Consider the following 15861-nt stretch of genomic DNA (forward strand, 5'->3'; position numbering starts at 1 on the left):
CTTTCCCACTACTGATAAAGAATGCTTTCCTTTTGTGGTTTATTACTTCTGGAGGCAGGGGAGCTAGCCTTCACCACACCTGTCTGTCTGATCAGTGTGTTCATCCTCTGAGGACCAACAACATAGGGAATGTATTTTGACCTCTATACCCTTTCAAATGTATTGTTTTCATTTTGATCAAGTAGTGAGGGTACCAACTGCACTCTCTGACTTTAGAGATTGTGCTTGAGAATTATAGTTTTCAGGCTTTTCAAGAAGAGAGTAATTCCCAAGTCGCTTATGTGAGTGGAGTGCTGGGAAGAACGACTGAATGAGTAACTAGAAAAGATTTATCTGTAAAGGGAACAGAAGGCACAAACTGAAGAATGGGGTATCCAATTTTAACAAATAAAAAGGGCATTTCTCTTTCTGCTTTCAAAATTTCTAGCACTTCATATAGATATTTGATATAAGAGAGTCTGGATGGTGAGGTACATAGTCACATATGTGTTTACATATTTAACTGAGGTACTTTTAGTAAATAAATCATTCCAAAAAAATCTGCATAAGTCTGGAAACAAATAGGATATCTTTAAAATTCGTTAGGGTAAAAAGATCTATAGAGGAATAGGAAAGTATTTTTATACTGACAAGTATTTATTGAGTTAATTCTGATCACTTTGATCCTGTCTTTTTTGGCTATCATTATTCTGGAAGAAAATTGTTGCCTCTATTGTCTGTAACATTTAGATGATGGGTAGGATGCCACAAGGTATTGAGTTTTGTTCAGTTGAGTCTTTCCCAACAATACACACTTGAATAAATCACCTTGGATATACTATAGTTGTTACCAATATAATAAAATTTGAATACTACTCAAGGTTTCTTAATGGTGAAATTTTGTCAATAATTTGTTCTATGGTATAGGCACCTTCAACGATTTTTACAGTGTTCTTTCAGCACAAGCTAAGTAGTGTACTTGAGTTTTTTGTTTTTAAAATTTCAAAATACAAGTCCATTTCACTCATTGGTTTCATCTGAACTTACTCACTTCTTTGGAAAGCACAACCATAGACAATTCGTATTTTTTTAAGTGTTGACATACCCTTTCATTAGTGGCCAAGAGTGAGTAAATCTGACCTGATCCCAAGTAGTGGCTAACTGCATGGTCATCAATAGTGTTCCTGAGTGAAGATCATTGTCCTCTTCTCCACATTCTGCATTCTTCCAGGTCTTTACACCTATGTTTCTGACACACTTGGAAGCATAACTATCCCTGAAGATGATTTGGCAAGAACACTTTGGTATAATTAGGTACCTGCAGGGCTTCAGCTAATTTTGATTATCAATACGGTTCAGGGTTCAAGTGCAACACAACACTCAGGAGTCTAGAGCTTATCTCTATTCCCACTGTTGATCCCAGAACCATGGCAGTAACAATTCTTGACTTCCCTCACTCCCACTCTGGCCAGATCCTCTTCCTCTCCACAAAGTATTTCCTGGACCTATGCCTATCACCTATGAAAAAAGCTGTCAACTCCCTATTTTCTTGATTCAGAGAAGACAGTACTCCCCACAAGCAGGAAACCTAATCCTTTATTGCAAAAAAACAGAGTCCAATTGACCTCTGTGCCCTTGGACTCAATGACATCCTACTCAACTAGAACTGGAACCCATGTGAATAAGGCACATGTCCATTTTGTGTATAACTTGCCTATTCAAAAACATATTTGTGTCGAATACACGATGGAACATTTGCTCAGGAATCAAGTCCAGGAACTTTTGAGTTATTGGGGAACCTTTAATATCCATTGCATGTCTCTTGCATGGTAAAATGAACCAAGCATCCCATCTGAATCTGCCTTCTGAGAATTATTTCATGGGAGACTACAATTCTTTTTGTTCTTGTTCCTATGTGAAGCAGAGAGTTAGACCTAACCTTGATAAATTTAGGAAAAAAAACTGCATTGGAGTAGAGGAATTATGTTGTTAGTCTTTTTATGCTCTTATTTAATTATTCACATCAATCTTCTGTACATTTTGAATATATTTATGCAATTCCTTAATATTTGCCCAATGTCCAAAATAATATCTATATATTTTGGTGGATGTTTTACTTACAAAAGTCTGATTATCACCACCTTAAAAAGTTTGTCATGATTCAATTTAATTCAATTGAATTCAAATTCTTCTGAGATTGTTTATGTGAAAGATTATCACATCTTTATTCTTCCTGACAAGTGGTTTATTTTATTATGTTTCCACAATTTATCCGTAACATGCACTAGAGCATTTTGGAAGCAGCAGAACCATTAAAACATTAAATACCTATTATAATTCTGGAAGAAAGTTTGGTGGTTTTGTTTATTTTTTTTTTCGTTTGGGTTTTTATTTTTTAAATGTATATAAGCTCAAGTATAAGAGAAAAGGGAATTATTCCAGTATTTCTTATTTTAATTTTTATATTTATTCATATCTTTTTATCAGAATAATTAAGAACAATTTAAATCTACATATAATTTCTGAAGTTAAGTTGAAATGTAAAGCCATTGTGTTTTTCAATTACTTCCAGTTTTATTAGACAAATAATAGGGAGTTCCCATTTCCACTGCCTTCCACACCTTCATATTTTCTGAGGCATGCATGAATCACCTCAGTTTGCTATTATACTCTTTCTCAAGGAACTTGGAAACTTAATTAGGAAAAAGGAAATCAGCAGCCTCTGGAACAGGGCCCAGTACTCTCTCAGACTTCAAAGGGAGCTCTTGGTGCCAATGTGATTTGGGAGGAGGAGATGAGAGGTGAGCATGGGGTCTCTGGGCACTTCAGGACCTGCTTTCTACATTTTCTTTGAATGACGGAAGCCCAGGGAGCCAATCTACAGGAGGACTGAAGGTAATGGGGAGCAAGGGCCATGGAACAGAATTCCATCATATTAATACCAAAAACATACATGTTACAACAACAAAGATTTAGTAGACCCATTTTTCACTAGCTGTCTTGAGTTTATTTCATTTAGTTTTGACAATTCTCTTGTTCCTATATCCTTATCTTCTTGTGAAATATAATTGCATATAGTTAAGCAAATATGGTATACTATTTCTTGCCTCTTCACTCTTACAAATTCTGCTGGCTCTGCCTGGACTGCACTTCCCTCTCTGCTTGCCTGAAGAATTCCTACTAATTCTTTAGGAACACTCATCAAACATCATCTCCTCTACAAAGCCATCCCTGATTCCAGAAAGTTAATTATGCACTACTATAAATCCCGATTCTATCATACATGTATCACTAATGAATTTTTCATCCTGTTACTGGTATTTATGTGTGTTTGCTATACTAGACTTAAAGCAATTTGAAGGAATGATTCATACATCCTCCATCTTTTATGCTCATCTATCAGGGGCCAGGTTACCACACACAACTAAACCTGGCCCCTACTAGATACATCAATAGATCGATGTATCGATACATCATAGATAGATACATCAATAGATAGATAGATAAAGTTACTATCTATAATTTTTATAGCAGTTTCACAGCCATCACACAAAGAGGCTGTAGTATCTCCAATTTATTTTCAGAGCTCAAGCGATATTGTTCACAGAAAAAACATTCCCAAGGCGAAGCACCCAGAATTCCAGTCCAGAATGAAATCATGGCCATAATCACCCACTTAATCATGGCTTAAGTGAGTCCTAAAGTCTGGACTCACTTAAGGTACCATTATGCTCACATACTGCAGACTGCTATACAGATCATACCTGCAGACATTTAGAAAGTATGCATGCAGTGTTTGTGGAATTAATGGAGTAATTGATTTTAAAAACTCAGACCATGCTTGGTGGTGATTTGTACTACGTGCATGATGATCAGCTCCTGGTCAGAAAGAGAGATGCCAGTTTCTAGAAGTAATAGATCCTAGAAGGCAGAGCTATTGCATCATTTCTTGTTTCCCAGGAAATCCCCCTCATGTAGGAGCTGCATGAATATGAAGAGTGAGATACACAAAACGCTGAGGGTACCTCCCTCATGGTCACATAAGTGGAGTAGAACCCACAAGGTGAGTGGACATGGTTCAAGTTAACTGTAGAACAAGTGGCAAAGAGGGGACTGGTAAAGGAACTTTGGCCAGAATTGGTGGTGATCTGGGTTTAACGATGTGGAGCCATGCTAACCAACACATGCTTGAGTAGTACTTACTTGTCTGTTCTTGAGCACTAGGCATAGGTTAGCATTTCATTTTTCTGTATTTCCTTCTTTACTGAATAGGACAAACTGCTGATAACTTGTACCTTGTTTTGTTGTAGAAGATCATGCCTTCACCTTTGCATGTTCAGACTTTGCATGTCTCTTAGATTTTGAGTATGGGGGATTGAAGGATAAGATAGCTAGTGTAACCTCCCTTGGTTCCAAAGTGGGAATAAGACCAGATACACTGTAAACATTTCTGCTCTAGATGTTGATGACAAGAACTCACAAGAAAATTACGGGATGAGTTGTCCAAGGCAGAGTTGGCAGTTAAAGTTACACTTGTGTTTTCTCTTAATAATGCTCAAGTCACTTCTATTCAGATGTGGGTTGTTGTGGCAATGAGAGGGCACTGCAGGGAGGGCAAAGAAAGTCTAGACTAGAAAAAGATGAGGGAATATTGTGGTGAGTGAATATATAGCCATGGCCAAAACTATTTACTTGACTAATGTTGGAGACCATCAAAACCTTATCCCCATGAGGAGCACCAGGGTGGCCCAGTCAGTTAAACTGCTGACTCTTGATTTTGGTGCAGTCATTTTCACAGGGTTGTGAATTCAAGCCCCACATTGGCCTCCACATTCAGTATGGAGTGTGCTGGAGAGTCTCTCTCTCCCTCTTCCTCCTATGACCCTCCTCCCACTCACGCACGCATTCTCTAAATAAATGAATAAAATCTTTTAAACAAGCCTTTGTCTTCAGCTCAGGTCATGATCTCAGGGTCCTGGGATTGAGCCCCACATTGGGCTTTCTGCTCAAATGGGAGCCTGTTTCCCTTCCTCTCTCTCTGCCTGCCTCTCTGCCTGCTTGTGATCTCTGTCTGTCAAATAAACAAATAAAATCTTTAAAAGGGGGGGCACCTGCATGGCTTAGTGAGTTAAAATCTTTTAAACAAACAAAAAACCTTGTCCCCCATGATGCTGGCTAGAAAAATGACATCACAGAAGTTTCCTATGTTTCTGTGATCCAAAAACATAGGAAACATTGTGTCCACTTCTTTCTCTATTAACCAAAATCCCCAAAAGCTACAGCCACATAAAAGGGGATCCTGGTTTATACAGAATTTAGAACCCAGCCTTCCTGGCTCCCAGGGAAGAGATGCTTCAGTCTCATTAGACCCTCTCTTGGTTATGAAACTGAAACTTCTGGATGGCTCAGTTAAAAGAGCTATGATTTTTTTTAATTTTAGAGATTTTATTTATTTAATTGAGAGAGAGAGTAAGAGTGAAAGAGAGCTAGTAAGGGAGAGCAGGAACAAAGGGGAGAGGGAGAAGCTGGTTACAAGGGACTGGATCCCAGGACTCTGGCATGATGACTTGAGCCCAGGGCAGGCATTTAAGAGGCTGAGCCACCCAGGTGCCCCAAGCATGTGATTCTTAATCTCAGGGTTGTGAATTCAGGCCCCACATTGGGTGTGAAGCCTACTTAAAAACAAGACAAAAAAACAAAAAACAAAAACTTAAACTTTTGTATTTTCAGAACCATGCAGAACAGTGACAGACTCAAAAAGCAGGAAGAATTTAAGGAGATTTATTTTGTTGTATTTGAATTCAATTGATCTATATTTTTGTTTATTCATGAATTAGACTTAGACTTAACTTAGTAGTTTATTCCGAAGTCACTATTAAAAAAAAAAAACCCATTGATGTTACTTCTTTACTAAAATTCCAGTTTTGTATTGTTATTAAAAATACTCTCAGCAAACCAAGAAGCCAGCTCTTAACTATAAAGAACAAACTGGTGGTTACCAAAAGGGAGATGGGTGGGAGGATGGCTGATGGGGATCAAGGAGGGCATTTGTGCTGAGCACCAGGTGATGTATGAAATGTTGAATCACTAAATTGTATACTTGAAACTAATATTACACTGTATGTTAACTAACTGAAAAATAAAAATTTTTAAAAATACTCTCTTATTTATTTTAACAATAGTATTATTAATTTTCTATTTCTTAGTTTTTTATTTTAGTAACTTTTCTGTGAAGGAAACTTCACAGAACTGGGGTTTAAAGATAATTTTACTTGGTACCCAGGACAATTAGAAGACAAAATTTCAAAATAGAATATTACTTACATGAGCCAGGTCAACACAGATCACATATAACTTCACTTGATTATCTGAAGATGCAAAAAGAAAAGAAAACAGAGAGGCAAAGAAAGAGGGAAAGGAGAGGAAGAGGAAAGGGTGTAATAAAAATAGATGAACAAAGTCTATAAATGTGTTAAAGGACCACAATACCCTCCCTTTAGTTGATCATCAAAGTCTATTTTACATGTTACTTTTTTATACAAAATTACTTTCATTAAAAATATGATTTCTTACTAGTCCAGAAAACATGTAAAAACATTTTTTCAACCTTAAAGGACCTACAAAATAGATCTGAAAAAAACCTGGTACTAGATAAAATAAGGATACTGTATCTAATAATATGGTTGGCTCTGAAAGTGTATGTTTCATATAGAAACTTATGCAACAAGGGAAGTCACTTTATTTCCAATTTGTTTTATGACCTGTGAATTAAGCCGTGATGTGCAATACAAGCATGCACACACATCCATGCATATACACTCATTTGTACCCTTCCTTCTGTTAAAACATTAGTTTTCTCTTCATCTTTACTGTGCTCTTTCCTTCTTTTTTCCAACTTCTCTTTTCCTTTGCAAATATGCAGAAACATATTTAGTCAAACGTGCATCATACTCTATGGGCCAGTGAGAGCAAAAGGCTAAAAGAAAATGAACCCCAATTACCCTGGGTGGCAAAGTTGGTTAAGCAGACATCTGACTCTTGATTTAAGTTCAGGTCATGATCTCAAGGTTGTAAGATCAAGCCCCTGCTTAAAATCCTCTTTCTCTCTTCCCCTTTGCCCCTCCTTCCATATTCATATTCTCTCTCTCTGTAAAAGGAAGGAAGGAAGGAAGGAAGGAAGGAAGGAAGGAAGGAAGGAAGGAAGGGAGGGAGGAAGGAAGGAAGGAAGGAAGGAAGGAAGGAAGGAAGGAAGGAATAATTCCAGGTTCTGACACCTGGAACGAGGGAAACAATAACAAATTCATGATGAATTTAAAAAGGCTGATAGTAATATGATTATATCATTATGACTCCATCCCTGCATAATTTTGGTAGATGTGTATACTACTTTCCTAGGGCTACCTTAATAATTTACCACAAGGTGGGTAGCTTAAAATAACAGAAATTGATCCTCATAGTTCTGGAGGACAGAAGTCTGACCCTGAGATCATGACCTGAGCTGAAACCAAGAGTCAGTCGCTTAACCCACTGAGCCACCCAGATGCCCTGGGATTAATTTTCTTTTAGCCTCTTGCACTTACTGGTCCACAGAGTGTGATGAACATTGACCAAATATATTTTTGCATGTTTGCAAAGGAAATGAAAAGAGAAAAAGAAAAAAGAAAAACAAAGTAAAAGAAAAGAAATTGCAGCACTATGTCCCCTCAGAAGTCTCTATAGGGAGGATCATTTTTGCCTCATCTAGCTCCTGGTTGCTCTTTCTGTCTGTTGTAAGGAAGGGTACTCCCACTGAAAAAGAATTGTATACATGTGTTATTGCTTTAATATAAAATATGAAAAATAGATGTTCATTTAAATTTATGTTTTTGGGGGCACATGGGTGGCTCAGTCAGTTGAGCATCTGACTCGATTTCAGCTCAGGTCATGATCTCTGGGTCCTGTGATCAAGCCCCACATGGGGCTCTACCCTGGGTGTGGAGCCTGCTTGGGATTCTCTCTCTCCCTCTGCCCCTCCCTTTCTCACATGTGTGCACTCTCTCTCTCTCTCTCTCAAAAAAAAATAAATAAAATAAATAAAATTATGTTTATCTATATCATTTACTTTCTGTTACATTCATGCTATTGTTTGCACAAAACAATAAGACTAGTTAACAGAGGCAAGTAGTAGTATTTAATAGTAGGACTAATTAAATGATATGTGCGAGAAAATATAACAATATTTCTGTTCTTATTGAGAATAATTTATTTTAACTCTTGGATATTTAAATTTCATAGCTCCTATTGTATATTCTTAATATAAATAAATGTAAGACTGTAAAACAAGGAAAATATGAAGACAATAAGACAATTAAACAGTTACTGTTTATCATCTATATTTCATAAAAATAACAATGAAGTGTTTCTTTTGGCTCCATTGTTACTGTAGAATATTTTTACTCTTTTTGTTTCTTTTTAATAATACTTCTCTGAACTGCCTCCAGCCTTTAAGACCTTCTTTTCTTTTATGTAATGGTAAAACTAAAGATGGTCAAACATAAAATTCATTTTAATATGCCTCTGTGCTCTTATCAAGTCCACATTAGACTGATTCCTGGTGTCAGTACAGCACAATGACATCAAGCTAAATATTATTTCTGAAAAAACTGTTTGAGTATAAAATACTACTAAGTATTACACACTAGAAACAGGAGGTTTTTTGACTTGTAGGAATTTCTTCTCAGCTCTCCAAAAATGCCTATTGACTTAGTACTGGAGGCTTGTCTTGGTAGACCAGCTATCTGTCTGTCAATAAGGCTTTCTACATCTATATATTCATCAGATAGGCTGTTCCTGACTCAAACAGCCACCATTTTTTAACATTCCAAAGCACACTAGATGTCAGCAAAAATTAAATCTTTCTTTCTTAGGGAAAAAGATTTTAAAGTAGAGGGATAATCTGAACTGATGAAATTAAAGTAGGAGTCCAAATAAGTTAAAATTTTATTTTATTTTATTTTTTAAAGAGCCTATTTGTTTAAGAGAGCGGGGAGCTATAGAGGGAGAGAGAGAATCTCCAGCAGACTCCCTGCTGAGCATGGAGCCCAACACAGGACTGGATTTCACATCCCTGAGATCACGACCTGAGAGGGAATCAAAAGTCAGATGTACAACCAACTGAGCTACCCAGTGCTCCTAAGTTAAAATTTTAGTAAAGAAATGAGAGAGTCCTATCTAACTCAGGTGGCTTTCTGGTGACATTTTTTGTTTGTTTTGATTTTGAGTTATGAAGTAGTACTATTTTAAAAAACGGAGGGTCTTTTTTCTTCTATGAGTTTTTGTAACAATCCACACATGTTATTGAACAACTTGGACATAGTTAGTTAATCCTTTGGCCTCCTTCTGGCCTCTTCAAAGATCATCAAGCAATTTTTAATATTTTTTAATTTTTTAATGTAATTGACATACATCATACTAGTTTTAAATATAAAACATAGTTATTTGACATAATCATCATAATAAGTTTAGTTATCATCTGTCACCATACAAAGTTAGTATAATATTATTGACTATGTTCACCATAGTATACATTATATCCTCTTGCTTTACTTATTTTATAAATGGAAGTTGTATTTATCTACTTCACCCATTTCACCCTCAAACCCTATCCCCTGTGGTAACCACCAAACTAATATCTGCATCTATGAGTCTAGGTTTTGTTTGTTTTGTTTTTTAAGCTCCACATATAAGTGAGATCATATAGTATTTGTCTTTGTCTTCGTCTGAATTTACTTTGTCAGATTTTACTTAGCATAATTCTCTCAAGGTCCATCCATGTCGTTGCAAATGGCTAGATTTCTTTCCTTTTTATGGCTGATTTTTACTGTGTGTTCGTGGGGATGTTGGTGGGTGGGTGTTTCTTTTTTATCCATTCATCCATTGTGGAAACTTTTTTGATGGAAAACTATTATTGTTGTATTGCTGTCAATTTTTCCTTTGGTCTATTAATATCTACTTTACATATTTTGCTGGTCCTATGTTAGGTGTACATATGTATAAATGTTATATGTTTTTGCTGGTTTGACTCCATTATTATTATATAATGCCCCCTTTCTTGTCTTTTATTACAGTCTTTTAAGTCTGTCTTGTCTGATATAAGTATAGCTACTCCAGCTTTCTTTTTGTTTCCATTTACATGAAATATCTTTTTGTATCCATTTACCTTCAATCTTTGCATGTCCTTACCACTACGGAAGTTCCCTGTAGGCAGTATGTAGGTATGCCTTGTTGGTTTTTGTTTGTTTGTTTGTTTATCCATTCAGCAAATATATGTGTTTCAATTCATTAACAAAGTGATAACTGATGGGTATGTACTTAATGCCATTTTGTTAATTATCTTCTTGATGTTTTCGTAGTTTCTCTTTGTTCCTGGTTTTTCTCTCTTTGCTTGTGGTCTGATGACTTTCTTTAGTGTTATGTTTAGATTCTTCCTTATTTTCATTTGTGTGTTCATTAAAAGTTTTTGCTTTATGCTTACCACGAGGATCACATGTATCATCCTATGTATATAGCAGTCTATTTTGTTGATGGCAACTTAAATTTGAACTCATTCCAAAATTTTACATTTTAACTCCCCCACCATGGTTTTTTTTATGTCATATTTTACATTTTTTTAAAATTTTACATACCCCTTAACTAATTATTATAGTTTTTGTTAATTTTACTACTTTGTCTTTTAACCTTTATAGTATCTTTATTAAATAAATAATACATTTCCTTTACTATATAATTACCTTTATCAGAGAGGTTTTTACTTTCATATGTTTTCTTGCTATTAATAAGTGCTATTTTTGCTCAGCTTAAAAAAAGTCTTTAATGTTTCTTGTGAGGCAAGTTTGCTAGTGATGAACTCTTCTAGCTTTTTCTTGTCTGGAATTCTGAATGATAATTTTGCCAGATAATGTATTTTTGGTTGGAATATTTTTTTTCCTCTTAGCATCTTGCATATGAAATGCCATTCCCTTCTGATGTACAAAGTTTCTGTTGAGAAATATGCTGATGGTTTATGGGGCTTCCCTTGAATGTGACAATTTGTTTTTCTCTTACTGATTTTAAGATTCTCTTTTTATCTTTGACTTTTGAAATTTTAGTTATAATGTCTTGTCTTGGTGTGGATATCTTAGTGATCATCTTATTTGGAACTCTCTGGGCCTCCTGGACTTGAATGTCTGTTTCCTTCCTCAGGTTAGGAAAGTTTTCAACCCTTATTTCTTCATATAAATTTTCTGTCCCTTTCTCTCTCTCTTCTCCTTGTGGGACCCCTATAATTCAAATATTATTCCACTTGATGTTGTCTTTTAGGTCCCTTAAATTATCTTCATTTTTTAAAAATTCTTGTTTTCTTTTTGCTACTCTATCTGGGTGAGTTCCATTGCTTTGTCTTCCAGCACATTGATTCATTCTTCTGTTTGATCCAGTCTGCTGTTGAGTCCCTATAGTATATTTTCAGTTTGGTTATTTATTCTTCAGCTCTGTGACTTCAGTTTGGTTCTAATATCTTCTATCTCTTCATTGAAGTTTTCACTGTATTTACACATTCTTCTTCCAAATTTGGTGAGCATCTTTATGACCATTTAGTTTGAATCCTTTACTGGGTAGATAACTTATCTCCACATCATTAAGGTTTTTTTTTTTAGATTTTATTTATTTATTTGAAAGAGAGAAACCACAAGTAGGCAGAGAGTCAGGCAGAGAGAGAGAGAGGGAAGCAGGCTTCCTGCCAAGCAGAGAGCCTGATGCAGGACTTGATCCCAGGACCCTCATGTCATGACCTGAGCCGAAGACAGCAGCTTAACCCACTGAGCCACCAGGCACCCCTACATCATTAAGGTCTTTTTCTGGCATTGTTCATTGTTCTTATTCTTTCATTTGGAACATACTTCTCTGTTTCCTTATTTTGCTGGATTCTCTGGTTTGTATCTATGTGTGAGGTGAAATGTCTACCTCCCTCAATCTTGAAGGACTCACCTTGTGTAGGTGATGATTTTCTTATTCAAACTTGCCCTAGCTCTTGGTTGCTCTCGAACTTTTGTGATTGTTTAAACCACTTGATTCATTCTTGATATGACCCTGTTGTTGAGGGTGTGCCAAGATTTGTCAGTGTTCCAAGAAGAGGAATCTCATTTAGCATCAAGTTTCAGGTTGATTAGAAGCCAGACCCTCAGGTGGCAACTTTTAAAGTATACAAGTATATACAGTTTGTAGAACTGTAATCATAATCTCTGCTGGCCTAAAGACCAGGAGGTCAGGAGATGTCCCTTGGGTGGCAGTTCTAAAAAGTAGATGAGTGTATAAGCTCCTTTCTTGGAGGTCTTGTTGAGCTGCAGTGAGGTCAAAGGGTTGTATAAAGGTGGTGTTTGTCTCCTTGCCCATGTTCCCCGGGAGGGCTGCCTTCACCTGTAGATATGTGGGAAACCTGAAGTCTGTCCCTCAAGCTGAAGCTTCAGATTAATATGCCTTTATCAAAGGAGTACTGAAGTTGTGTTTTAGCCTGCTTTCTGTGCAGTGCCCTGGGAGGAGTGGCTTGTTAAGAACTGTCCTTCTAATTGTTACATTCCCATGGAGCTCAGGAATGCCAGCCCCTTGGCCACCAGGGCCACACAATCAAAGAGTGTCCCCTTTGTGGGTTGTGCATACCTGCTGGCTTTGGCTAGGCAACTGGAGAGTAAAAGCATCAGGGCATGTTCACTGTTTTTTGAAAGGTGGTGGTATTGTGCCATGAATGGATCATGCTGCCTGCTTTAGGAAGGCACCAGGAGGATGGCATATCCAAGATTGCTCACCCATGCTAGCCAGCTAGGTAAAGAGTGCAAAAACAGTGTCTACCAGTGCCTCTGTGTCCACCAGTTCAACTCTCTCCTACACCTCCAGCAATGCTTTCAAGGTAGCTAATAAATCTTCGCATAGAGTGTAGGTAGTTTGAAAACTGCTGTTCTTTTCACTAAGTGTCAGGGTGAAATCAGACTGCCATAAATTTATTAAAAGAGGAGTCTCAATTTCCTGTAGCACTTCAGGGCCAGAGGGTCTAGCCCACCCTCAATACCAAACTAGTCCAAAGCTGGCTGCCCCACACACTGTGGTGGCTCATCTCCTTTGCTTTATTTTATTCAGTCTTGCAATTTCATCTCTTTATTATAAAATTCTTGTTCTTTTCTCTTAGCATGCCTTAGCTGACCCTTCACCAAAATCTTGTCCCACTCTTTTCTTATTCATGCCCCTGGTCTAACATGAGTTTTGTTTCTTGTCTTCTATATCCCTCAAGTCTTATATTAAGAAAAATGCCAGTGATGTTCCTGCATCATAGAAAACAAAGACTATAAGTTTTTAAGTAAAATTAGAATAAAGAATTTTTGCTGTCAATTTCTCATGCTCTTGAGAGTGGGAGGGTCTCCTTCAATATCTTTATAAAACTCTCTTTTTATATCTTATATAAGAAAATACATTTTTTTTCTAATCTAGTTTTAGATTTACAAAAATGTTACAGAGATGTCACTGAGAGTTCCTATATATACCTCTCATTCAGTGTTACATCTTACATCAGTGTGTTATATTGGTCACAACTAAGAAACCAATACTGATAGATTATTACTAACCCAACTTTGAACTTCATTTGAATTGCAACAATTTATCCACTAACTTTTATTCCAGGATCCTATCCAGGATACCACATTACCCTTGATCTTCATTTTCTTAGCTTCTTCTTGGCTGTGACAGTTTCTCGGACTTTTTTTTCTTTCTTTCTTTTTTTTTTTTTTTTTTTTTTTTTTTGTATATTTGATGGTTTTGAGGGTTTTGAAGTGTACTGGTTGAGTATTTTCAAAGAATGTTTCTCTATTAGGATTTGTTTGATGATTTCCTCATGTTTAGACTGGAGTTGTTGGTGTTGTAGGTTTGGGGGAAGACCACAGACGAGAAGTGTCTTCATCCCATTTTTTAGGGGTACGTGCTATCAACATGACTTATCATTGTGAATGTTGACCTAAATCACCTACTCAAGGGAATGTTTGCCAGATTTCTCCCCTGGAAATTTACACCCCACCCTTCCCATACTCTATTGTTTGGGAGCAAGTCACCAAATGCAGGTCACATGCAGGGTGGAAGGTAAGGGAGGGAATTCATTTCCTTCTCCTGAAGGAGGTCATCTGCTTTTTTCATTTGACTTTCCTCTCAAGTACCAGCATCTAATAAAAATAAACTCTTTCTTATTCAAGACTATAGTAATTTTAAAATTTGTGTGAGTACAATGATGGAAACGATGCATTTTTTGCTTTTCTATTGCAGATATACATTTCAACTATGTCAGAGTGAAACAGGTTTTTGTTGGTCGGCTTGGGGACTTAATCACCATTTGTTTTTGTTTGTTTGTTTGTTTGTTTGTTTGTTTCTGATGGGAAAATGCATTTTAAGACTTCAGTGACTCACCAATATACTTCAGAAACAAAGAACACCTTGCCAGTTGGAGGCTATTATGACGTATGGAAAGAAACACATGTCTCCCTCTTTTATTCCACATCAAATCTAAACCTGTGCTCTCAGCTCTTAAGACACTTCACTTTAAACCCTAAATTGCATCCCAGTGTATTTGCTTTTAATCAGCTTGGGCTGCTATGCTTATTTGGAAATTAAAATATTGGGGCAATGCAACCCTCCAATTTCCTCTAGCAGTCATTGTTGGTACTTGTATCCATTAGCACTAATCTGCTCCTTCCCCAACTTACTTCTAAACTTTAATTTCCATAGTACTTTTCCAAAATTTGCTTAAAAACCAATTTTTATTGATTTCTGAGTAGTCCAGATGTCTCTGTGCTTTTGGAACTTAGGTTTTTGAAAATCACGCTTATTGTTCTCATGGTCTTCAGAAGAGGTACAGGTTATTTGTCTGGGAAACATTTCTCCCAGAATATTTATCAAGTGCCTGTTAGTATGGCAGACACTGTGTTAGACTCTGGGCACAGAGTATATACATGGAAGATTAGTAGACTATTATACATCATAAAGTGTCCTTTACAAGGTCTCTCTTTAATTCTCTACTCTGCTACTAGACTGCTCATTCCAAAATGCAAAATTAGTGATGCCACTCTTTTTATCTTGAAAGTTTCAGGAATCTCTATAATTTTAGGGGAAAATACATCTTCTTAGCTTATCCCATAAGAATTGTGATACCAAGGAGCAGTCTTTCAAACTCCCAGGGTCTCATTTGACACTCTTTCTTTCAAATGGTGGTTAGATGCCTGTCTGCATTTTTTCAAATGTATTTGAAAAACAGGCTTGGAGATAATTTTATTTCTCTTGGTTGTAAACTTTTTATTTTTCTTTCTTTTTTAAAGATTTATTTATTTATTTATTTGAGAGAGAGATTGAGAAAGGGGGCGGCAGAGGGAGAGGGAGAAGCAGGCTCCCCACTGAAGAGGGATCCTAATGCAATGGGGGTGTGGGTTGATCACAGCACCCTGGGGTCTGAAGGTAACTGCTTAACAAAGGGAGCCTCCAGGACACTCCATTTTTCTTTCTTTCTCTCTCTCTCTCTCTCTTTTTTTTTTTTTTTTTACATTTAAAAACCATATGTTCTTCTATTCATTAAATTGAAGCCTGAAGAATGGACAAGAGTTAGGAAAATGGGTTTTGTGGTGGGGCACAGATGTAGTCCAGATGTTTGGAGAAGAGAGGAGATCTCCCCACCTCTGGGGGATGGTGCAGTGAAGGGTGTCCTGGTATATAGGAGGGGCTGTTGGCCAATAAGTAAAAGCAAATAGCTCTTCTGCACTAATTTGAAACGACTGGATGTGAAGCCCCTTATGTTTGATACTTGAGTGAAAAATCTTCAATTTGGTAGTTTTTTTAATAGAT

The sequence above is a fragment of the Lontra canadensis genome, unplaced genomic scaffold, assembly GCF_010015895.1.
Source record: "Lontra canadensis isolate GAN:19392208 unplaced genomic scaffold, GSC_riverotter_1.0 scaffold83, whole genome shotgun sequence".
NCBI classification, from domain to species: domain Eukaryota; kingdom Metazoa; phylum Chordata; class Mammalia; order Carnivora; family Mustelidae; genus Lontra; species Lontra canadensis.